This window comes from Bos indicus x Bos taurus, chromosome 11, assembly GCF_003369695.1.
Source record: "Bos indicus x Bos taurus breed Angus x Brahman F1 hybrid chromosome 11, Bos_hybrid_MaternalHap_v2.0, whole genome shotgun sequence".
Taxonomy (NCBI): Eukaryota; Metazoa; Chordata; class Mammalia; order Artiodactyla; family Bovidae; genus Bos; species Bos indicus x Bos taurus.
In genome coordinates, this window is record NC_040086.1 from 67,764,149 (window position 1) to 67,788,311 (window position 24,163).

Genomic DNA, 24,163 nt, shown 5'->3' on the forward strand with positions numbered 1-24,163 from the left:
ACTTTCCACTTCGCCATGAGAAAGTGCAGTGTCCCGGGGAGGAAGCTTTGACTCTGAGCGGCAATCCCGGCCGCGGTGGGAGCAGTGCGCAGGCAGGAGAGGCCCTGGGCGCGGGCCTCCTGGAGTGCAGGGGCGCCCGGGCACCCGCGATCTGATTTCCACTGCTCCGACTCGCGGGAACCCGGGCGGGGCCGGCGATCTGGGATCCCGGCGGGGGACGAAGCCAGAAGCGTCAACCCCAACTCTCCGGACTCCAGGTGCGCTTCGCCCGCGGAGGACTTTCCGGTCTCGTGAGCAGAAGGACAACCAGGAACTTAAGCTCAGTCTCCACCCCGAAGTGGGGCGGGTCCGTCCGGGATAAGACCCGCTGCCCGGCCCTGCCTGGTTGTGATCTCCGTGGCAGCAGAGAACGGGCGCCGTCCCATCTCGGCCTCTGGGGTAAGGGGGCCCCGGGCCGGTGGTCCTGGGCTCCAGAAGGGGTGCGGCAGCTCTGGAGGGCCTCGCGGGGGTGGCCGGTCGGGCGCCGCGCCCAGGCGGAGGTGCTGGCGCCGGCACAGGGTGGAGCCGGCCGGGACTCGCTCCGGGCGGGCGAGCGGGAGGCAGACACCGCCCGTATCCAGCCGCCCCTTGCAGAGGACCTCTGGAGCAGTGTGTGGAGCTTAGAATGTCAGAGGTCACTGCAGTTATTTATCGAGTTCATGTGCCAAGCGCTGTGCTGGATTTAGGAGTTACAAAGAAAGGATTGAGTAATATTCCCTGGAACTGACTCTAACACCCACGTTTTGCTTTTTTAATTCTTTCTTTACTCCTTTTAAGAAACTTACTCCTTTCTCCTGGTCTCTTACTCTTTCTCTCCTTGTGGAGCTAATGGCTTCAGTACAATGCCTGGCACATGGGAATCTGTTATTATTGTGAGATCCATGAACTGAGCCTGAGTCTTACTCTATGGTCGTGGCTTTGACCAGCTGGAGACTCTGGAACCAAAGAGGTTATTGCTTTTCAACAATCTGCCCAACTGTAAGTGCTTCCCAAATTGATGAAAGTCTTCTGTAAGCTGTTGGGAGCGTGTGAGACCTGAGTAACCCACAGCTTTCAGGAAAAGTGAGTATCTGCCTCTCTTCAGTTGACAGTGGAAAGAATGAATAGGATTCTCCGCGCCCCCCCCCCACCCCCGTCTAAAATGATGCATCCCATTGCCCATCAATTCTAGAACCCTCCGCCTTCTCCTTATATTGCAGGTAACTCTGTTGATAGGGAAGCTCTAGCTCTTTAGTTGCCATGGAATTCTCAGATGACAGAGGTGGGAGAGCAAGCAACAGAGGAAGTGGGCAGGAATGAGGAAATGGGTATCCTTAGCCTGCGAGGACCGGCTAACTTCCCAGGGTGCTTTCTGATCAAGGCCAGGCTGCCTCCCTCAGCTTAGATCAGATTTGTTTTGCTTTGGGGATACACACGAGTGCAAACGCAGGCAGACATACACACAACTACTGGGTCAAAAATGCTGTGAATTTCCCTCCTAGATATGCTTGCATTTGGTTAGGGATATTTTTTGTCTGAAAGCTTTTTAGAGAGTAACGTGTAGTCAGGTCCAAGCAGGCCAGTCCTCAGTGTCTGAAGGGGATGACCGCCTGGTCATTTCAAACTGTAGCTTGTGGCCCATTTCTCTTCTTATATCTGCAGCTCATCTGTTTTCCCAGCCCTTGTTCATCTGCTGATAGACTAAGCCTGCTCTTCTCCAAGGGAGATGGAGCTGAGGGGAGGCACTCGAGTAACAGATGTTGTGCCAAGGAGTACCTGATGATTCAGAATAAAGGAGAGGGTAGATTTTCCTTGGTTGTCCAATTTTATCCAGACATTTGAGGATAAAAACGCTTTTTATACTAAAACAATTACAAGTATATTTTGTGGTAGGATTCAAAATTTAAATACTTTCTTTATATAAAAGAATAAACTTCTAAAATTTTTGTTTGGACTTTGGGCTGTGAGTTGGCCCAAATGTAACCTTTGGGAGTTTGCTTTCACTGCAATGAGGGCTACTTATGGAGGCAGTTTGGTAGATGCTGCAGTGTCTTCCCTGGAAGGACTTTGAATAGCATGCTAATTGTGGCATGTAGGATCTTCATCACAACATGCGTGGCCTTTTGTTGTGGCACTCGGACTCAACCTTGCAAAGCACAGGTTTAGTTGCCCTGCAGCATGTGGGATCTTACTTTGCCAACCAGACATCAAACCTGTGCCCCTGCATTGGAAGACAAATTCTTAACCAGTGGACCATTAGGGAAGTCCCCTCATTTAATCTTTTTTTTTTTTTCAACCTGAGGCAGGATTATTAAACTTGTTTTACAGAAGAGATCCCAAGGCTCCAAGTGGTGGTACAAGGGTTGGACTCCTTGCAAGAAGATTTAAATCCAGCTGCTGGATACTGGCTTCCCAGATGGCACAGTGGTAAAGAATCCACCTGCTAATACAGGAGACACAGGAGACTTGGGTTCAATCCCTGGGTCCAGAAGATCCCCTGGAGGAGGCAACGGCAACCCACTCTAGTATTCTGGCTTGAAAAATCCCATGGACAGAGGCGCCTGGCGGGCTACCATCCATACGGTTGCAAAGAGTTGGACACAACTGAGCATGCATGTGTGCACGTGCACACACACACACACACACACACACACACACACACAATGGATACTAAAGCCTGTTCCCTTAGCCTCCCTGCCTTACTGTGGCTCTATCAGTGCTTGGTTCAGAGTGATTTGGCATTTGGATTTTTAGCTTCCTGGTTTATAAACTAATCTTGACCAAATGTTTTTCTTTTCCTTTTCATTTTTCTTCTGGTCAAGCGGATGTGTAAACTATGGTGGGAAGAACTGGAGCTGGCAGTGGTGTGGGAATACAGGTTAACGGCCCTGGATTCAGGAGGGGCTTGGCTTGTGAATAAGGGAATCAGCTCACTCTTTGTGGCCCTGGGAAGAGCTGGGCAGGAGTGTTTTGGATGGCAGGTTCTGGTTAAATTTAAGGAAATGACTTTGGAAACCCACAGGCTGGATGGGTTTGGAGTTGGCAGGAGCTCTGTCACCAGAGATATCTGGGCAGAAGTCCCACAGCCCCTTTCTGATGGAGCTAGGAAGGGGAGAAGGCTAAACTAAGATGACTTCTAAAGCCATTGTCTCCAAACTTTGGGTGCATCCCCCTGGAAGCTTGCACAGCATACAGATTTTTGCCCCCAGCGTTCTGATGCAGTATGACAGGGTGGGACCCAGGAATCTGCCTGTTGTGTTGGTTTTATTGGGAGTAACTTGTTCAGTTATGTTTGAACTGGACAGAGAGCTTTGCTGTGGGAACCTGAACCACCACCTTTGAAGAATTTGTCTTAAATGTTCAAGATGCTTGAGATCAGTCAAATGCCTAGACACTGTGTTAAGAATTGCCCTGAAATTTGGCAGTGTGTTTCTCAAAATTTTAAAATCCATTGACTTGTGTTCCATCCATTTGAATACTAGGAATTTATCTGAAAGATATGGTTGGACATGCGCATGGAAGGGCCTTCAGTTGGTGGGCAGAATGTCAGTGGCCCCCACCAAATGGATAAAGGTTCATTTATTTATTATACAATGTGACAAATGCTATATATTCAAGGGTAAAATACCTAGACCCCATCCTTAGGGAGATAAGCAAATCAACAAATAAAAACTCATAGGACTGCATGAGAAGTGAATGCACTTCAATGCACTGTGCCTAGCCTGCCATAGAACTGAGGAGGTGCACCGAACCCCATCATGGGTGGTCAGAGAAGGCTTCTTGAAGGGGGAATGAGAATGATCTTGGAGGTGGGAATAGGAGAAGAAGGGCTTATGCACAGACATGGAGGAGAGCCATTCAGCCAGAGTAGGGCTAGTCCAGAGGCCAGAGCTTGAGGGCCCTCAGAAATTAACGTCATTCTGTGGGCCCTTGGGAGACAGGACCAATTATTGGGAGTTAGGTCTTAGAGATTCCAGGGATCCCATAGTATGAGTTGCTGGCCTAAGTTATAAATTCCTATTTTCTTCTGCATCTGCTTCTATGTTTAGCACTGTTATAAGATCATGCTAGTGTGCATGCATTCTACATCGCTTCAGTCCTGTCCAGCTCTTTGTGACTCCGTGGACCGTAGCCCACAAGGCTCCTCTGTTCATGGGATTCTCTAGGCAAGAATACTGGAGTGGGTTGCCATGCCCTCCTCCAGAGGATCTTCCCAACCCAGGGATCGAACCTGCATCTCCTATGCCTCCTGCATTGGCAGGTGGGTTCTTTACCACTGGCGCCACCTGGGAAGCCGCCAGTTTTGTGATAGACGTTTGTAAATAAAAAGGAAACTCTGGGTACCAGGAAGGAAATCGAGGCAGAGATTCAGCCTTGGAGAAACAAGACTCCCAGCTTCCCTGTCCTACACCAGGCCAACTCTTCATGGTTTGTCTTGGATGTAACCTGGGTGAGGGTCCTCCTCTGTGTGCCCTTGCCTCCCTGTGATCCCCCCACCACGCTTTATTTTTTCTTGATTACAGACTTGTGCCCTCCTCTCAGCTTTGAGCTCCTCTGACATCAGGACCACAGAGCCCCATTCCTCTGGCCCATTGCCTAGTGAGCATTCACCAAAGGTGTGTGCTGAGTGCATGTGTGATTTTTCACGGCCTAGAAAATTTATTCCAACCTCTGAGCCCTACAGAATGATCCACTTGCTGAAAAAGTTTCTCTTTCTTTTTTTACCGCACTGCACAGCATTTGTCATTGGAGTTCCCCTATCATGGGTTGAACCTGCTCCCTCTACGCTGGAAACACAGAGGTCCAAATGACCCATTTTAAAAAATGATTGTTCAATTCTTTGTCTCCACTCCCATCATATCCTTAAACCAGCCAAACTCCGAACTTAATGCATTTGACCCTTAATGCATTTCCTGCCCAGTTGAAAAATCCACGTATCACTTTACACTTCCTACTTCCCTACTGCCTTATCCTTTGATCCTGGATATCTTGGGATCTACATCTGCAGATTCAACCAACTGTGGAAGGTGTAGTGGTGCAGTAGCATTTAGTGAAAAAAACTGAGGTATAAGTTGTCCTGGGGAAGTTCAAACCTGTATTGCTCAAAGGTCAGATATTCTGTTTTCCAAATAAGTCATATCAGTCATAATCAGAGAGAAAGCCTCATTTTTACTGTCTTTGCCTATGGACTCTTTGCTGTTAAAATCCTATCTGAGCCTTAATCAAATGAAATCTCTGACTCTCTTGGGTGGGGGAAGTGAGGTGGGATTACTTAGTCTGCAGTCTCTCCCTTCCTTGAAGTTCTAATGTTAATAGCTGCCCAGTGCTGCTTTGTCATTGGATTGGTTACATACTAGTCTTGTTTCTCTTACTGGCTTTCATGCTTCTTGAGAGCAAAATCATCTTCAACTTTGTTTCTGTCACAATGCCTCGTACCTGATAGGAGCAAAATAAACTTTTTTTTACAGTTATTTATTTGTTATTTTTGGCTGTGCTGGGTCTTCTTTGCTGTGTGGGCGTTTCTCTAGTTGCAAAGAGTGGGGCTACTCTTTAGTTGCGAAGCATGGGGTTCTCATTGCGGCGGCTTCTCTTGATGCAGAGACGGGCTCTAGGGCCTGTGGGCTTCAGTAGTTGAGGCTTCAGTAGTTCGGCCCTCAGGCTCTAGAGCACAGGTTTAGTAGTTGTGGTGCATGGGCTTCATTGTTCCTCAGGATGTGGGATTTTCCCAGATCTGGGATCGAATCCGGGTCTCCTGCATTGGCTGGCGGATTCTTTACCACTGAGCCACCAAGGAAGCCCTCAAATGTTTAAGTGAAGACGATGAGTGCCTGCACACACAGCAAGTGGCAGTTTTGAAACGAGGGGTCTCATGCAGAGACCACCTATTTGAGAGTCAGGGCTCAGAGCTGGATGTGAGAATAACCAGGACTGCATATTGAAACTTAATTGAGTAAGGTCTCTGAGCCCCACCCAAGATTTACTGACTCAAGCTCTAGAGTCTGACATCCCCCAGATCTGTATTTCTAAACACTCTCCAGGGGATTTTTGTGCCCGCTAAAGTTTAAAAGCTTTTCCCAAGATACCATGCCAGCTGCCTTACCCTCTGTACTAATTAGGATCCTTTTGAAGCCATAGCTCCGGACACTTGAGTCATGCCTTCTGTGCTTAGCTGCTCAGTCATGTCCGACTTTTTGCGACCCAATGAACTGCAGCCTGCCAAGCTCCTCTGTTCATGGGATTCTCCAGGCAAGAATACTGGAGTGGGTTGCCATGCCCTCCATTGAATCTTCCCAACCCGATGATCAAACCCAGATCTCCCGCATTGCAGGCGGATTCTTTTCTGTCTGAGCCACCAGGGAAGCCCAAGAATACTGGAGTGGGTAGCCTATCCTTTCTGCAGGGGAACTTCCTAAGCCAGGAATTGAACTGGGGTCTCCTGCATTGAAGGTGGATTCTTTACCAGCTGAGCTACCAGGGAAGCCCAAGTCGTGCCTTCATCCAAGGCCAAAAGAAAGGGGGAAGTTGGTAGGCTGACTCAGTCATTTTAGCATGGGGAACGCTCCTACTCCAAGCCTCCAGGCAGGCTTGCCTTTACTTCTCAACCTCCGCAGTGTGTCACGTTACTACTCATAAACCACTGTGGCAGTTGGAATGGGCTTGCCTTGGACCAGTCATTCTTTCTTCCTAGGAAAGTCCCACTTCCCTGGTTTATCAAACTCAGTCCCTCAACTCATGAAGGTTCTCTCAATGAGGAAGGAGGATGTAATAGAGATTGATCGCTAATCCTGGCAGAAATCTTGCACAATAGTCTACCTCAGCTTGATGCCAGAATAAACTGGCTCCCACAGGTGGGGTTAGATCTGGAAGCAAGGACTGGAGCTCTGCCCTTGTTGTGGATTCGCAGCCTGCTAGCTCCTGGACTGAATGTGTGCCCTACAGCCTAGGCCAACACTCAAACGTGGGAGAAGACTGGAATCTGGAGTTTCACAGATCGTGTAAATTAACAGATCAGGCCTTCCAGGAGTAAGGTGTGCTTGCACTGGATGGTTTTGAGAACTCTACTATTCAAATAATCTTTGGCAGACATATATCCTGAATCATATTTATGCATAACTATGTACACATGCATGTGTATAACATATTAAAAGATGTTAATGTTATGACTCCCCCCTTCTATTAACAAACTTTTGCTCATTTTTTTCCCTATTACCTTATTCTTTTTTAAAGATTTTTAAAAATATGGACCATTTTTTAAAGTCTTTATTGAATTTTGTTAACATTATTACTTATGTTTTTGGTTTTTTGGCCCAGAGGCATTTGGGCTCTTAGCTTCCCCACCAGGGATGGAACACATATCCCCTGCATTGGAAGGCAAAGTCGTAACCTCTGGACCACCAGGGAAATCCCCCATTACCTTATTGTTGGTGAAGAATCATGAATGAGAACCTCCACTTATGAAATGCCCATGGGGTGGTTTGGGAACCTTTTAGGTATCTGTAGTTGGAATCTAGAATCATTACTCTAGAGCAGTGGTTATCAAATCTGAGAATGCATCAGAATCATGTGGGGGAGCCTCTTAACTCCACCTCCAGAGTTTTGGATTCTGTAGGTCTGAGGTTGGGCCTATGAATTTACACTTTTAACAAATTCCCAGTTGATGGTGATGTTCCTGGTCATGGAACCACACTTTCACAACCACTTAGTTGTAGTAACTTCTTTTAGGTTGAAATACTGGTCTGGATATAATGAAAATATAAACATAGGGGAATTTTAATCATGCACACGGGATCTTCTACCTTTTTCAGATTCTTTTGTGCTCCCTATTAAAGTTGCCTGTGACCTCCTCACTGGGGCCATGCTTTGGGTGGACTTGATTCCCTGGGTTTTCTATACGTTGGTGAATCTGAGGAAGGCTTATACCTCAGAGGTGAGAAGACGGAGCGACACCCACACACTCTCCCTCCAGGCTGAACATTCATGGTGGCCTTAAATATTGGTCTTAAAACCCTGCTTTTACCTTAAGAAAGAGTGAATTTCTGATAGGGACTCAAACATAGTTGAACTTTGCGAACATTATGCCAAGTGAAATAATCTAGACACAAAAGAACAAATATATCATTCCACCTATATAGGATAAAATTCAAATTCATAGAGACAGAAAACAGAATGATGGTTTGCAGGGTCTGGGGTAAGGGAGAAATGATGAGTTATTATTTAATGAGTAGGAAGTTTCTATGTGGGATGATGGAGAAGTTCTGGGAATGGATAGTGGTAGTGGTGTACAACGTTGTGAATGTAATCAATGCCACTGAATTTTGAAGTAAGTAGAATAAAACATAGAAAATAGGAATAAAATAAAGCAAATATTATAGCAATGGGGAAGAGATACTCTTAACTATTAAAAACTATTAAAATGGTAAGTTTTGTCATTTTTTTTAACCACAGTTTTTTTGAAAAAATATCCTGCTTCTGTTACTGTTCTCCCAGTGGTATCTTGGGGAATTCTTGTATCAACCCATCAGAGTGCATGCTCTGTCACTCAGTCATGTCCAACTCTGCAACTCCTTGGACTGTAGCCTGCCAGGTTCCTCTGTCCATGGGATTTTCCAGGCAAGAATACTAGTGTGGGTTGCCATTTCCTCCTCCTGGGGATCTTCCCAACTCAGGGGTTGAACCCACGTCTCCTGCATCTCATGCTTTGGCAGATGGATTCTTTACCACTGAGCCACGTGGGAAATCCATCAGAAATGACTGTTAAATGTTCAGGGTTTTTTCAAACTAATTGTTAAATATAGCCATTATTTAGCCACTATATATTATATATATAGCCATTAAATGAATTATATTAAGGTAGAAATATTTATCAGTAAATTATATTGAAAACACTCCATCACTTTCTAATTATTTTACCACCTTTTACTGTTACATATGTTCTTGAAGTTCTTTACATCTCTTGTGTCTGTATGGTGGAAATACTATATAATGGCATACCATTGTCTACTGATTACCAACTCTAAGTTCAGTGACACCACATAAGTAACTTGAATCATGTTGAAAATATTTACACCAAAGAAATGGCTACAGATCAGGGTTTTCTTTCCTTGGCGAGCCAGCTGTTAAGTTTATCAGCACACCCCTGGTCTTATTATGGCTCATTAGTGAGGCAGGGTTGCAGTAAGCTTGCAGGAATAAAGCACCAGCTACTTAGGATCTTCCAGCCAAATTTTCTTAAACTGAATTCTAGCTCTTTCCAAATAGCCTTGTCATTGGCTGTTTTCCCCAGGCCCAAAACAGAAGATGTTGTGGCTAAGTTTAGTGGGTGGGACGCAAAATGAGTCATATAGTAAGAGAGTTGCTTTAACCTCCTGGGCAAGAGTTTCCTCAACTGGAACATGGAAGGGGTGGGAGAAAAACTGGCAGAAAGAAAATGAAGTGATTATTCTAACAGTGGGAAAGAGCTACTTAAAAAAAATTTTTTTTTATTATAAACTTTTCCCAACATACACCCAAAGTGGCAGAATAGTAAAAGGAAACCTCATGTACCTATTCATCATCCAGCCCAACGATTACAACATTTCATCAAAAAAGAGACTTTTCTAACCATTGAGGTAATAAGAAGGAATACAAAGGAAAAGATGGATAGGTATGATTTAAAAATTTTCTCCCAAAGTTTGCCTCTACTAAAAGGAAAATATGAAATTGGAAAAATGCATAATAATAAATTCTGGGTATAAAAGATGAAGTTCTATAATATGTGCATAATTCCTAGAAATGTGTTAGTAAAGCATCAGGATTCCTAAAATGGGCAAAACATGCAAGCAGATAATTCACAAAAAAGTGTATAAGTAGAAAAAGAGACAATTCAGTGTTAAACAGGTATAGCAAATGAACGTGTTTTGGCTGGCTGAGAATTGGATATCCTTGTAAATTTGGAGGACAACAGGAAATATTCATAATTATCCAGGTATTGGTATCACAAGGAATAAATAGGTCAAAAAAAGAACAAAATCTACAAAGCTGATTATAAAGATTTTAGTCATATCATAAAAAAACCTGAATAACCAAATAGTAGGGACATTGAATAAGTTATAATGTATCAATACGATGGAAGAATATAAATTTAATAAAATAATAAATATGATTGTGTAGAATTAGGAAAATTAAGAGGAGACAGCAGAACATAAAGTGATATACATACTGTGATTACAACTGCTAAAAGATTGGAACACACAAAAAGTGAAAGTAGATGGTATGTTTACACTTTTAAAATGGCCTTCTCAGTGCTTAGATTTGATTTAATAATTTACAAAATAAAATGAAAGGGGGAAATAGATGTGATTGCTAAAGGCCTTATACTCTCTAAAATCCTATGAAAGTTGATCTTTTTCTTTTGTAGGAAAGAGCCATAATTTTCAGCACTGCCGTGAAACATTCTGCCTGTTCCCACATGCTTGCTGGGTTTAGGAAACAAGTTTATCAGATCAGGCAGGCAACTTAAACAATAACGACTGGAGGGAAAAAGAGGTTGATAGTGACAAATAAAATTAATGCCAACTATCCCAAATCCACATTTCATTTTTACAACCAAAAAGTCCTGAGGTTGCTAAAACAGAAATAAACCAAATAATAAATTTTCTGCTGTATACATTTTATTAAAAAGTAAAGTTGTTTTTTTTTAAGCTAACCAGTATTTTCTATTTTCTATGGTCTCTCGAGGCGTTAATATTAAATTTTTCATGATCTCTGCAGATGCTTCATTTCTTTTAGAAGGACTCCTGCTGGAGGGGGGAATAGTTGAAACCAAACAGTAGTGACAAGAATACTATTTAAATATTTGGTAAACCTTCTTATATTAGATTTGGTAAGCCCTCTTAAATACACATAAGCATTTTAAAAATCAAATCTCTTTTTATTTGGGAAGGAGGAAAAGGGTGATTGTAGAAAATTAACCTTGGCCTTGATGTTCTGAATACGGAATATTTAAGCCAAAATCTTCAGTCTCAGAGAATTTCTTGGTGTTATACTAATCATTTTTCTCCTCCTATTTAGAATCCTGTTCTTCCGTCAAATATTGAGGATGCCCAATGGTTCCCTAAATGTTTCTTCTGAATAATTAAGTGAATTATTTTCAGGGATAAGCTTTGCCTTTACACATTCCAAGGCAATCGTTCTTTTGTCATAGACCCATACTGTGTTTTTCTTTCTTTTTTTAAAAAAAGGGGGAAATGAAGTCACCAAGAAGATAAATAATTTTCTTGATGAGATTTAAAAGAGATATCTGAGATAATTATTCATATAAAGTATTTAGAACAATGTCTGCCACAATACAATATATGCTCAACAGTAGCTATTATAATTATTATTAACCTTAAAAAGGAACGGATGTGTCAGTTGAATTGAGGTGCATGAACCCAGAGCCTCTTATACAGAGTCAAGTAAGTCAAGAAAGAGTAAAATAAGTATCCTATATTAACACACATGTATATGGAATCTAGGAAAATGGTACTAATGAACCTATTTGCAGGGCAGGAATAGAGACACAGACGTAGAGAACAAACTTGCAGACACAACACGGGAAGGAGAGGGTTGGTTGAATGGAGAGGGTAGCATTGACATATATACACTAGCATGTTTAAACTGGAGAGCTAGTGGGAAGTTGCTGTAAATCACAGAGCCCAGCCTGCAGCTCTGTGACCACCTAGAGGGGCTAGATGGTGGGGAGGGAGAGGGGGAGCGAGGCTCAAAAGGGAGGGGATGTATATATACATACACTTATGGCTGATTTGCACTGTTGTGCGGCAGAAACCAGTACAACTTTGTAAAGCAGTTAGCCTCCAATTAAAAATAAAGAAGAAATTTAAAAATTAGTATTACCCAAGATATGTGTAGATCAGTGCTATGTGATAGAAATATAAAGTGAGCCACAAATGTAAGTTTGAATTATCTAGTAGTGCAGTAGCACATTTTAAAAAATAAAAATGAGACAGGTGAAATGAATAATATCAATTATCCTACCCAGTAGATCCAAAGTACTGGGTTGGAGAGAAAGTCCGTTTGAGTTTTTCTATAAGATGGTACCGATTAAAACTGTACCTGTCCGGATCGCCAGTCCAGGTTCAATGCATGAGACAGGGTGCTCAGGGCTGCTGCACTGGGATGACCCAGAGGGATGGGATGGGGAAGGAGGTAGGAAGGGGGGTTCAGGATGGGGAACAAATGTATACCCGTGGCGGATCCATGACAATGCATGGCAGAACCACTACAATATTGTAAAGTAATTAGCCTCCAATTAAAATAAATAAATTTATATTAAAAAAAAAAAACTGTAGCCGTCCAGTTAATTCACTAACTTGTATATGCAATTGAATCTCTTTGCTTACTGTTATCAATCACAGTGCTTCTGCCTTTTCACTCAATTCCACATCAGTAAGCCACCTTTTAAAAATTTTAAAAATGTCCATGGTTATTTTTTCATACTAGAAAATGTTATAATTAAATATTTAAATGTAATTATGAGTTAAAATTTATATAGGTATCACTGTAATTCATGCTGTCTGTAGAACATATTCAAATAAACACATTCAAAATATTGCATTAATGCATAGATGATATCAGTGAATCAATACGTTGACAGCAAGTGGATTGGTGCTGTGATTCGGTATAATACTAGAAAAGATGCAATGTGGCTGACAAGCACACCGTACAGTGTAACAGTTAAAGTGAGTCCTGGCCCCACCAAAAAATGCTGCTTTCCTGTGTTACGAAAAAAATATTGTATACTGCTTCAATTTTAAATTGAATTGAAATTAAAATTGAGTTATTTTCTCTGCTGCACTAGCTGCATTCCAGTTACTCAGTAACTGCTTGGTGGCTTGTGGCTACCGTGTTGCACAACACGGGTTCAGACTGTGTCTGTCAAAGGAAAGGTGGACAGAATACCTTAGTCCTTCTTGTGTTGGCATCAGCTTTAAGCAGGAGAGAAATTTGTTTGCACGGTACTCAGTCCGATTCCTGTTTCTAACTGGTTTTCCCCATTTCTCTCTGCCTCTCTGAGGTGGCATCTTTTCCTATCCCCAGTGTCTGGTTCTTTGATACATAAAGGATGCCTTTCCACCAGGATTCTTTGCTTTGGTCACCTTTCCCTGTATCTTCTCTGCTTCGTGTCTGGCTTGGGGAATTAGTAGAGTCAGTAAAGGGTCCCCCTCACAGCTCCTCAGCTCAAGTGGGTGGGTGGGCTGGGGTTTTCTGGGGGGATTCCCCACTGAGCTGATGGAGACACGTCATTCAGCTCCTTACTATCCCCCTTTCTGGCTCTTTCTGTGTGTCTCTTACACACATGTTTACGCCATCTGCCTCTAGTTAGTTTCGGTTCCTTTCAGCTTCCAATCTTGTCTTATGTCAGTCCTAGGCCTTTGGATTTTGTCACGAGTGTCTTCCATGGCCCTCCTTTGCCTTCGTGAGGTTTTTCATGAAAAAAAAAAAAAAAAAAAACAAAGAACCAGGAGAGGCTGCATCAGAAATAGCAAGTTCCCTATGTGAATCAGACATCCACCATGGAAGAATTCTAACAGTTCTGTTTTTGTATTCTTTGGCCAAAGTCAGCTTGAATGCTGGAAAGATTTGAAAATAGATCCCTGCTCTGGTCCACGGAAGGAGTGGCTGATCCAGGGGGAGAGAGAGTCGCCCACAGAGCTAGATCTCCAGTATTTACAGGGCATGGGCAGTGCCAGAAGAAAACGTGCCATTTTAAGAGAGCCTTGTTTCTTCTCCAGCTGATTCCAGATTGCCAGGGTCAAAGCGGTGTAAATCTGTGAAGAAAACCCAGCTGCTTTTCCTGCTCATTTGGGAAGAGAGTTTTCTTCCCTTGTGGCAAACGAAAGTGGTAGTGTCGGAGAAGGCAATGGCACCCCACTCCAGTACTCTTGCCTGGAAAATCCCATGGATGGAAGAGCCTGGTAGGCTGCAGTCCATGGGGTCGCTAAGAGTCGGACACGACTGAGCGACTTCCCTTTCACTTTTCACTGAAAAGTGCATTGGAGAAGGAAATGGCAACCCACTCCAGTGTTCTTGCCTGGAGAATCCCAGGGACGGGGGAGCCTGGTAGGCTACTGTCTATGGGGTCGCACAGAGTCGGACACGACTGAAGTGACTTAGCATAGTGTTGGTGAGGAAAAGCCTGGGCTGTGTGTAATAACTCTTTTCCTGCTGCTGCTGCTAAGCCATTTCCTCCTCCAATGCGTGAAGTGAAAAGTGAAAGTGAAGTTGCTCAGTCGTGTCCGACTCTTAGCGACCCCATGGACTGCAGCCTACCAGGCTCCTCCGTCCATGGGATTTTCCAGGCAAGAGTGCTGGAGTGGGGTGCCATTGCCTTCTCCAACTCTTTTCCTACCTGTAGGCAAATAAAACCTAACAGGACAATAGGAAGCCTGGCCACTCACCGCCTCTTTGCCGGTCACTCCCCTCTGGGACTTGAGTTTCTCATTCAGGTCCTGTCTGTCTCCTCCTTCCAGCCTCACAAGAATTCTGTAAGGAAAGATGGAGTGGACTTTAGTTTCTCTGGGACAGATTATAAAAGAAAGACCAAATGTTAGATTGAGGATTCCTTTTTCTGATGAGGTGCTCTTCTTCTTTACCCCTGAGACCTATTATGGCTGAGACGAGAGAGAAGATCAGGAGTACTGGTCTGCCCTGGAACTGGGGTCTCAGGATATGGTGGCCTATAGTTTATGATTCATAAGGAGGGATCTGGGTGACCTGGATGCAGGTGGACATACAGCCTTGGAATTGGGGATCTCAGAATATGGTGGCCTGTAGTTTGTGATTCATAAGGAGGGATCCAGGTGACCTGGGTGCAGATGGACATACAGAAACTCTAGTGGTAAAAGAGACAAAAACTGGAGATCAACACCAGTAGCTTATGATCATCTGGTTGGGGTTCCTATGTGAACAGTTAGTGCGATTCCTGTCTTAGAGTCTTACTTGCCCAGAATAATTTACTTACGGTATTTTTGAAGGAGGAAAATGGAATTAAGTGACCTTTCACGTTTCTTTGAGGGCCTCTGATTTTAAAGTAACTTGCGAAATGGAGTGGGAAAAACAGTGTAACCTGTGGCAAAGCTTAACTATGCTGGACAGGTTTTTCTCTTTGCATAGCTGTTATCCCTGAGGAGACGTGGCTTTACCCATGATGCTTTGCAGAAGCTGTATGGATTTTTGGATTCCACTGAGTTGGATTTTGCCTCTGAGAGGACATTGCTAAAGGAAGACACACAGTGGCAGGCTTTACCTGAGAGGCCACCCTCAGCCTGCAAAGCTGTATACCTGTGTATTATCTATCATATACTTTTGGCTGTAGACATATTTATTATTGTATTGAAGTATTAATTACATATGATAAAATGCACAGATCTTAAGTGCTTAGTTCAGTGAGGTGTTTTTTCTTAAGGGGTTCACTTTTAAAAATTGCTTCTTTTTATTTTATTTTTAAAATTTTCTTTCTCTTTGTTGTTTGTTGTTGTCGTTTAGTCACTAAGTCATGTCCAACTCTTTCGCAACCCCATGGACTGTAGCCTCCCAGGCTCCTCTGTCCATGGGATTTCCCAGCCAAGAATACCGTAAAAATTATTTTTAAAAATTGTGGTAAAATACACATAAGAAAAAGCTTACCATTTTAACTATTTCTAAGTATTCAGTTGGGTAGTGTAAATATAGTTACATTGTTTTGCAACCATCAGTACCACGCTTTTCATCTTGTGGAACTGAAATTCTATACCTGCTAGACTGTAATTCCTTCTCACCCCTTCTTCGACCTCCGGCACTACCATCCTACATGAGTTTGACTACTCTAAGTTCTCAATATAAGTGGAATCATATTGTAATGATCTTTTTGTGTCTGGCTATTTCACTTAGCATAATGTCCTCAAAGTCCATGTCAAATTTCTTTTCAAGGCTGAATAATACTCTGTTGTATGTACCACATTTTGTTTATGCATTCATCTATCAGTTGACACATGGGTTGCTTCCATCTTTTGGTTAGTTTGAATAATCCTGCTGTGAACGTGAGTGTACAAATATTGAGTCCCTGCTTTCAATTTTTGGAAAGACTATGTATATTAATATGTATGTATCTCCTGGGGAGATGGCAATGGCACCCCACTCCAGCACTCTTGCCTGGAAAATCCCATGGATGGAGGAGCCTGGTGGGCTACAGTCCATGGGGTCGCTAAGAGTCGGACGCGACTGAGTGGCTTCACTTTTCACTTTCATGCATTGGAGAAGGAAATGGCAACCCACTCCAGTGTTCTTTCCTGGAGAATCCCAGGGCCAGGGGAGCCTGGTGGGCTGCCGTCTATGGGGTCGCACAGAGTTGGACACGACTGAAGCGACTTAGCAGCATGTATCTCCAGATTGTATATACCTGGAATATATACCCATAAATGAAACTGGGGATCACATAGTAATTATTATATTTTTAACTTTTGAAGGAAGTACCATGCTGCTTTCTATAGTGGCTATACTATTTTACACTCCTACCAGCAGTACACAAGGGATCCAATTTCTCCACAACGTCACTGACACTTGTTATTTTCTGATTTGTTTTGTTTTGATACTAGCCATCCTATTGGGTGTGAAGTGAGTTCAATATATTTTGACAAAGTGTACAGTTGGGTACCACTGCCTCAATCAAGATAAGGAACATTTCAGTCACACCCTAAAGTTCCTTCCCTCACACTCCTGTGCAGGTAAGCCCCTCACCTCACCACTACCCCCAATCCCTGACCCTAGGCAACCACTTCTGTGCTTTCTGGCATTATACATTAGCTTGGTTTTTTTTCGGCTTCATTCACTCGGAATAATGTTTTAGAGATTCACTCGTCTTATCACTGTATCAGTCGTTTGCTGAAAAGTACTCCATTGCATGAATATTCTGCAGTCTGTCCATTTATCTGTTGATGGGCATTTGAGTTGTCTCTGGTTGCAGCAGTTCGTGTGAATACGGCTCATGTGAACACTCTTGCCCATGTTTTCTTATGGATAAGCGTTTTCACTTATCTTAGGTAAATAAGATGGAATTGCTGAGTCACAGGGAAGATTCATGTTTAACCTTAATAGAAACTGCCAAATAGTTCTCTCAAGTTTACAGTGTTTGAAAGTTTCAGTTGCTCTACCTCTTCTCTAACATTTATTTATTTTTAAATTTATTTCTCACTGTGCTGGGTCTTTGTGGTGCGTGGGCATTTCTGTAGTTGGGGTGCACAGATTTGGTTGCCCCACGGCATGTGGAGTTGTACACAGGGATCAAACCTGCGTCTCCTACATTGGAAGGCGGATTCATAACCACAGGACCACCAGGGAAGTCCCTCTCTAACATTTAATAGTGTCCTCTTTTTGTTTTTGTTTCTTCCCTTTTCTTTCCTTTTAACCGTTTTAAGGGCTGTGAATGGTATCTTATTTTGCTTTTAATTTGTGTTTTCTGCATAACCAGTAACAGGCACCTTTTCATATACTTACTGATCATTCGTATGTTTTCTTTTGTGAAGTGTCTTAAGTCTTTCGCCCATTTAAGAACTTGCTGTGTTCATCTTTGTGTTATGACTTTTAGTTCTTTATATATTCTCAGCTCAAGTCCTTTATCAGATATATGTGCTGTGAATATTTTCCCCCAATCTATGGCTTTTCTGTTAATTTTCTTTTAGTGAGAATAAAAGACACTTTTCTGGGGCTTCCCTGGTGGCTCAGCCGGTAAAGCGTCTCCCTGCAATACAGGAGACCCGGGTTCGATTCCTGGGTCGGGAAAATAATGTCTTTTACTGAGCAAATCTTTTTAATTTTGATGAATCTTACTTATATTGACTTTTATAGCTTGTGCTATTTTGTGTCCTAAGAAATCTCTGCTTACCTTAAGGTTTCAAGATAGAGAATATATTTTCCTCTGTGGTTAGAAAGTAAACCCCAGAGGGACTGCAGTAATTGAATCTATGCTAATGCTTCCTTAGAGAATACCAGGGAGCTCAGAAACAAGGCAAGAGGAGACCCCCTGGGGAAGAGGGCCCTTCTTGAAGACTAGGCCTTCTGGAAGCCGGAGGAGCCAAGGCAGTTAACATAGTCCTATGGCTACAGGAGCAGCCAGTTCAGTTAAAGTCAACAGGCATTTCTTACAGCCCCACTATGTGCAAGACACTGCTAAGAATTAAGAGCAGGAAACTAGGGGCCCAGGATGGGAGTCTGGTGAGCAGATTCCAGGGAAGATGCTGTCTTAGAATTCAGACAACTCTGAAAACAATGATGATGTCGGAGGACAGACACACACAGAGGACCCCATCAACTTGGTGGCCAAAAGGATCTTAAGGGAAATCTGGTTTGAAAGGTTGTAGATGTGAAAGCCTGAACTCTGTACACCACAGATATTTTTAATATGGGTGGAGTTGGTAACCCACCCCTAAAACAGCTCATTAAACTGGTATGTTGGAATATGTGTATGTGGTGGATAAAGGTTACTCAGAGAGAATAGTAATAAAAAGAATAGCTAACATTTGTTGAGTACAAAATATGTATGAGATTCTAAGTACTTGATATGATGCAATAACTTGATTCATCTTTGCCACAACCCTTCCTATGAAGTTACTATTATTATGAATTCCATGTTATCAATGAGGAAATTCATCCAAGTACAGAGAAATTATAACTTACTCCAAATCATACAGTGAGGAAGTATGTGTGGGAGAGTTATAAACCCAAGTGGTTGGCGTCCAGGCTTCAGCATCTTGGTTACAGAGGAAAGATGGTGTCAAAGGAAGGATGGCTCCAAGGAAGGAGGAGGTCCTGTCTGAGATGGGCAGCTAGGCTGTGGCGTTGGCCACGCCACCCTCAGGTTTGGACCTTCCACTGCTGTTTCCTGTTAGAGGGCGGCATGGGTTTGCCCTCACTAGCGTGAACCTGTCCCACTGTGCTGCTAGCACTGCCAGACCTGGGTCAGGGAGGGGATCTGCCAGAGTCCAGCTCCAGCAGCCAGGGATTCAACCTGAAGGGTTGAGCAGTGTCGACGAGAGAAACTGAGGCAGCCTCTCATTTTACTTGGACTGCCTGTTTATTTCAAGCTTAGGATTCTCTTTTATACTTTTGCAAAAGCAGTAGGTCAGAGGTTTGATATTTTTAGTTCTCATGGACCCAGATTTATTTTTCTCCAAAAATCATTGTTGCCCCTCAAAAGGAGTTCTTTCCTCAGCAATTTTCTTATCTACTTTTTCTCATGTGTCCTTGTGAATACACTGTAACTCATGCTAATGTCTGGGCTGCATACCGCATTCCTCAGTTTAATTCTTATCTTTCTAAGTCCTGTTTGCCCCTAGTATCCTAAGCTCACTATTTCTTAGAAAGGGCTTCTAGCTAATAATATCTCTAAAGTCCTTAATTTCTATAAGCTATAGTAGAATATGCTAACATTACAGCAATCCTATATATTTAGCTTCTAACTATTTTAATTATTCCTAAACCCTAAATTCAGCAAACTCCTTTGCCATAAACACTTTTCTCACAAATGGGCTTCAGATAGCAATCCCTCCCATGGCCTCAAGTTGCGGCCTGTGTGCTCACCCTGGAACACTTTTTTGTAAAAGTCCTTGAACAAATGTCAGTGGTTAACTTTATGAATTATTCTTTGAGCACAGGTGCAGAAGGCTTTATGCCTTCTTGTGCTCCTCTCAAAAACAATAAGCACCTTAATATTCTCTTCAGTCAACTCAGCCGAGGAAAGGGAAAAACAAGTCAGAATCACAAAGCCTAACTCCTTCATTCCGGGTCCGTGCCTACGGATCAAAGAGAGGGGGTTTAGGGCCGTGCCTCCACTTTGTCAGTAATGCCTAACGTGGCTCCCGACAGGAATCCACACGTTATTATCACACGTGTTACCCAGAGGCAGGTCTACCACCTAACGTGTAGACAGGGCTGTTTCCCGTCTCCAGGGAGGGTGGGGCTGGGCACTGTCTGTAGCCTTCTCTACTCTTAACAATCGGACCATGATGGCAATGTGCTCTTTCTGGGGCAGGCATTTCCACTCCATTTCTACTCCTGCTTTCTTTGTGTAGTTACAGCACAGCCCTGGAATTGCTTTCTCAGCTGTTTGCTAGACATTTTGATCTGAATTAGGGGAACATCAACTCTGAGAGATCAAAAGAATAGTTGTGTTTCAAGCCTGAAGGGGCGCTGCCTCTAATCGCGTAAGTAAATTGCCATCTGGGGCTTGAGCAAACATGTCAGAGCTGCGCCAAACCCTATGTTAGACTTTGAATGAAAGCCCGTACTGTTTTCGGTTCATAGCATAAGCTGGAAGAGTTATTCCTAGCAGCCCTTCTTTCTCTCCCTACTGGTGTACCCTGGACAGTCTAAACATTGCTGATGTTAGGATAAACATAATCAAACGGTTCCAGTATTTCTAGCCTTTGACTGTCTCCATGGCATGATGCATCAGTCAGTCTCTGAAGAGGCAGCACCGAGGGTACTTTACAATTGTGGGTGGAACCCATCCAACTGTGTACAGGATGCTCAGCCCTGTCATGGAGGGGAGGGGCACAGAATGTGCCCGGATGGGGTTTGGATGGAAACACTGAGTACCTCGCAGCTGGAGATGACATGACTCTGGCCATGTGTTGGCTCCAAGAGACACTGTCACAGAGCCATGTTGCCTTGTTCTTCCATTGGAAAGGTTGGATGGCTGAACCAGGGCAGGGGCATGTGGGGTTAGAAACATGCTCTTTAAAGAGCCACCACTCTTGATTGGATGCTGTCTGCCAAAGTGGGGTCCAGTGTTCAGCAGATAGGTCCGGGAGGAGTGTTTTTGTTGTTGTTTTGTTTTTTCCATCCAGCTTGTTAAAGATACAAAGAAAAAGAAAGCATTTAGCTCAGCAAAAGATGTGACAATTTGAAGTTTTGATTCCATTGTTACTCCTAAAAGCTTCTATCACGGACACCTGCCTTAGTGTATAATTATACACTTAGTGTATAATTTACACATGTGTGTAAAGACACATGCATTTAGCATGGTATAGCATGAAGATCTGGAGAAGGCAATGGTACCCTACTCCAGTACTCTTGCCTGGAAAATCCCATGGACGGAGGAGCCTGGTAGGCTGCAGTCCATGAAGTCGCTAAGAGTTGGACACGACTGAGCAACTTCACTTTCACTTTTCACTTCATGCATTGGAGAAGGAAATGGCAACCCACTCCAGTGTTCTTGCCTGGAGAATCCCAGGGCCGGGGGAGCCTGGTGGGCTGCCGTCTATGGGGTCACACAGAGTCGGACACGACTGAAGCAACTTAGCAGCAGTAGCAGCAGCAGCATGAAGGTCTCTAGAGTAATGGCTATGACTGAAAACATAGCTCCTACCACCTACTACATGAGTGACTTTGGGCATTATGCTTAACTTTTCTCAAATTTAAGTTATCCTGCCCAATTCACTGGACAGTGAGAAGAGGAAGCAATATAGTGTTGATAAATCACCTGTGTGCTTAGTTGTTCAGTCATGACCGACTCTTTGCGACCCCATGGACTGTAGCATGCCAGGCTCCTCTGTGCGTGGTGATTCTCCAGGCAAGAATACTGGAGTGGGTTGCCATGCCATCCTCCAGGGGAATCTTCCCAATCCAGAGATCGAACCCAGGTCTCCCACATTGCAGGCAGATTTGCAGGCAGATTCTTTACTGTGTAAGCCACCAGGGAAGCCCATGATAAAGCACCTAAACACTCAATGTAATTAGATGGTCAGTAAATACTTATTTAAAAATAAAGCCCCTTTAACTCCAGCACACCTAACACAGAATACAAGGCCAGCTTTCCTGATGCTGAGCCACTGAGCAGTGACAGAGGCTACCCCTTGGAGGAGTGAGCCCCATGACCAGAAGGAGGAGACCAAAGGCTGGAGATGAACGTTCAGAAAGGGTGTAGAGTCCTTGCAACGGGAAGGATGTTCAGCAGAGTTCTTGCCAACCACTACCAGAATTTTTTTCTGTTAGGCTACTCTTGAACAGACAAGGCATGGGGTAATTTTCGAGATGAAGGTGACAAATGGAGAGATTAAGGTTGCCTTTTAGCACCTAGAATGGTACCTGGCCTGGGGCAGGCATTCAGATCATGACTGTTGAATGACTGAGATGAAACCTCAGTGAAACTATCCTGTTAGTTCCATGATTGCGAGTAGTGTTAGCAGTGCATCGCTTCTTGTTTCTATGCTAATTAGCCTGCGAGGAGGAGGGGAATCCAAACAATTTGTCTGCAATTAAAAGGCAAAATAATTTAAAAACACCTCCACCATCAAAAAGCCAGCCGACCAGAATTCCAAAGATCTCTAGTCGACAAGTGGCCCTTGGAGTCACTCGGAGAATGAGAGAAAATTACTTAAGAAAATTGGAAACTTTATACTATGAAAACTGAAAACAGTATCCAGAGAAATATTTATAAAATTTATTAGAATATGCATTGATTTGTGCCTGGGGAAACTGAGGTATTAATGTGAAGTAGAAAGATGTTTAGGAGGGCAGATGGTTAACTAAGAGCACAGGGCCCAGCCAGCTCTCCCAGCAATCATTAAGGCCTTCTCATTGCTCTCTGTATTTTTCTAATCTTATCTCTTAATACAATATAGAACTCGCCATAAACAACTTTCATTATTGTATTATCCATCTGGTTTGTAGAGTGGAGATAATGTCAGGACTCCAAAGGTTAGGTAGATTAAGGTCATGTAGAGGAGTGTTTAATACATGTGCTTCCTTCCTTCTCCCTGCCTTTTGGACAAAGGAGTCATTGGAGTAGAAAACTTGAATAGACTTGGGCATGATGTGGGAACGAATGGTAGAGAAAGAGTGGGGATGTTTTAAATTATATGTAAAATGTGTTTTTTAATTATTTGTGGATTGAAATTATTATTACTGTTCCAACAGTGCTGTGAATAAGTGGCTAAAATTTGGACAAAAGACTGTTAATAAGTTACTTGCCAGATGGTGGGTTGAAAGAGATTCTTCTCTAAGAATTGCTTAGCAAGCAAGTCTTAAACTTTGCCTTCGCTTAGCCTACACACTTTGCTTGGATTAAATGTTTAAAAATAAAAACCCCATCCAGGGAACAAAATTTCCTTTAACTTTAAAAGAATCAAAGATCCAAGGAAGAAGAGTTGCTTTCATGTTCCTATTTCATAGACAGTTTTGAAAAGCCTTTAGTGCCTGGGTGGGGCCCAGTTGCACTCTCCACAAGTCCACAGACTAAAAGTTTAAATTTGTCATCCTCTGGGATTTAAAGTGAAACCATGTACCAAAGAAAAATGGTGAATGAGTCACTCACATGTGATCTTCCAGGGAGGAGAAGGATTCAGTATAAGAATGTGTCACAAGGCCATCAGACCCCTTCACAGTGAAGGGTAAGTTCTGGTCTTGGGTCAGTGTTGTGCATCTGAACGGAGAACAACTGCCAAGTTATGCTGGGGTCTCAAAGAAAGCATCTGGTCACAGGGTGAATTCACCATGGTGTCGCGTCTGGAAAGACCAGAGAAATTGTATTTGTTAGCACATCAAGAAGGGGTTCATCTCTTAGGGACAGGTTCATATTTATAGGCTTATCACTCATAGGCACTTACATGCTTGCACACATGGTTAATTTATTTATTTATGTTGAGAAATATAACTGTTACTTAGGAAAAAATCCATATACTGCAGTACTTTGTAGAGAGGTCCACATGGGAAGCCAAACCCCAAGGTTCCTTGGCAATCAAGGAATCAGAGGAAGAGTTTTAGATGGATAAAAGTCATCTTCACAGTGGGGAAATATCTGACGCCTAGAACATTGATCCTGGGGCCAAGCCAGCCTTTCTTGAGGACAGGCTTTCGATAAACATTTTAGAGTAAACCTCGGTGATGGTTTTGGGTTGAGCTTGCTGTTGGACAGAATTTTTCCTTAAATATGTCTAACAGCTTTTGGCCAGCTGGCTTCATCTTGGGAGCCATTCTTCCTCCTTAGATGAGTTTGCATATCGTTGTTTTGATGATTATTTACTGATTTTACTAGTCAATCTCATTTGCCTGCTGTCCAAAGTCTGGGTGGGTGGGGAGGAATGTATCACACTGCTGTCTGCATGGCCTCCTGCAGTATTACCAGGAGTGG

The 24,163-nt window shown here is 43.2% G+C and overlaps 1 protein-coding gene across 1 annotated transcript in view; it reads left to right on the forward strand.

Moving 5' to 3' along the window:
• The first annotated feature begins 334 nt into the window (after positions 1–334).
• ANXA4 (annexin A4) overlaps positions 335–24,163 on the forward strand; it is a 74,848-nt gene continuing 51,019 nt past the window's right edge. Inside the window, exon 1 of the mRNA XM_027555705.1 lies at positions 335–438. The gene's annotated coding sequence lies outside the window, so the exon portion shown is untranslated. The remainder of the gene's footprint in view (positions 439–24,163) is intronic.